The following is a 1766-nucleotide window of genomic DNA, read 5'->3' as shown; positions in this document are numbered from 1 at the left end:
TAACATAAGACTGCTGGACCAATGAGCATCTAGCATAATGTCGCCATATTGATTTACATTAAATGCTCATTGGTTTAACGGCCTTACATTATGCTTATGCTCTGTTATGCATTTCATGTGCGATAGCCCTAAAGCGTGGAGCACAGACTCTTGCATAACGCATAACACGTAATGCATAAGAATATGTACCAATCGAAGTTCTCCGTTTCTTTCCCTTCCATGTAATAGAGAACTCTGGTTGGTTCAATTTCTTATGCCTCATGTGTTATGCGTTATGCAAGAGTCTGTGCTCCCCGTTTTATTGTGACCGCAGGTGATTACATGTAGCTGCACATGTGACCGCGACACATGTGGCCGCTGACTTCAGTTGTGTCTCACTTGTCAGAATGCAAAAGGAATGTGCATTCAATTAAGTTATGACACAGAGAATCACTACATCCTTGTTATTCACATCGAAGTCATCAGAATTGGAGGTTGGAGTATATTTATGTTTACGACACTTTAGCGGTCGAAACATGACGGCGTAGGGAGTGATGGTTGGGATCCGATCTGGTGGTGGGAGTTCGATGTCGCTTCTCTCTCTATATATAGGACTCTAGTGTATCCTTACAAACTTTTATAACCGCAAAAATTACGTATATCCAAAAAAAATTGTCCAGCCGTATTTTACACTCGCATCTTTATAAAGTCCATTTTATATTAGACGCAAGCCGATTGCAAGTTTGTTGCAACAGCCAATCTGATTGTGTCGATTTCAAAATGTAAGCTTCAGATTGGCTGTCGCAACAAACTTGCGATCGACTTACGTTTAAAGCCCATTCTACAATTGCGTAAGTGTAGTTGTAAATAGTTGTAGTTGTAAGAATTGATCAATCACTGTCGAATATGAGAAGAATATTCAACTGTGATTGGTCAATTCTTACAACTCCATCACTTACAACTACGCTTACGTAATTGTAGAATAGGCTTAATATAGAATGGGCTTAGGGTTGCTGCAGACAAAATTTCTGTAACAGTAACCTTAAGACGTGAACTTCAGCCGATGAGCCAGTGAGGATACTGCTTTAGATCTACGTAATCTGACGGAAATAGAAATAGCAGTAAACTTATCTATAAGGCGAGTTTCAACCAGTTGAAATTCGCCTTATTGCGAGGTTATGGATAAGTTTACTGTTATTTCCATTACCGTTAGATTACGTAGACCTAAAGCAATATCCTGATTGGCTCATTGGCTTAAGTTCACGTTTTAAGGTTACTGTTACGGAATTTTGTCTGCGAGGACTTTTAGGCCTATTACACGATAGGATCACCGTAAATCGTAAGAAATTAACCTATAACAGTCAATTATTTTTGTCACATTCAACTGTGATTGGCCAATTTCTTACGGCTTACAACTTGCGACTCTATTGTGTAACAGGCCTTATGCCTGTTCTACAATAGAGTCGCAAGTTGTAAGCCGTAAAAAATTGGCCAATCACAGTTAAGTATGAGAAGAATAATCGACTATAATTGGTTAATTTCTTACGACTTACCGCTTATGACTCTATAGTAGAATTAGCATTAGGAGAAATGCGACTGGATAATTTTCTTCATGCATACGTTTATACGGCTATAATATGCAAGTTTGTATGGGTATATGCTAAGGGCCGTATTAATGCCCATATCAGACTACGGATTGACGTTTACGATTGACGATTATCCGGTTCTACTTCAACCAATCACGATGTAGCGAGTCTATCATAATTGGCTGAAACAGAACTGGGCAA

The sequence above is a fragment of the Trachymyrmex cornetzi genome, unplaced genomic scaffold, assembly GCF_001594075.2.
Source record: "Trachymyrmex cornetzi isolate Tcor2-1 unplaced genomic scaffold, Tcor1.1 scaffold761, whole genome shotgun sequence".
Classification (NCBI taxonomy): domain Eukaryota; kingdom Metazoa; phylum Arthropoda; class Insecta; order Hymenoptera; family Formicidae; genus Trachymyrmex; species Trachymyrmex cornetzi.
Note: the sequence above shows the minus strand (reverse complement) of the source record.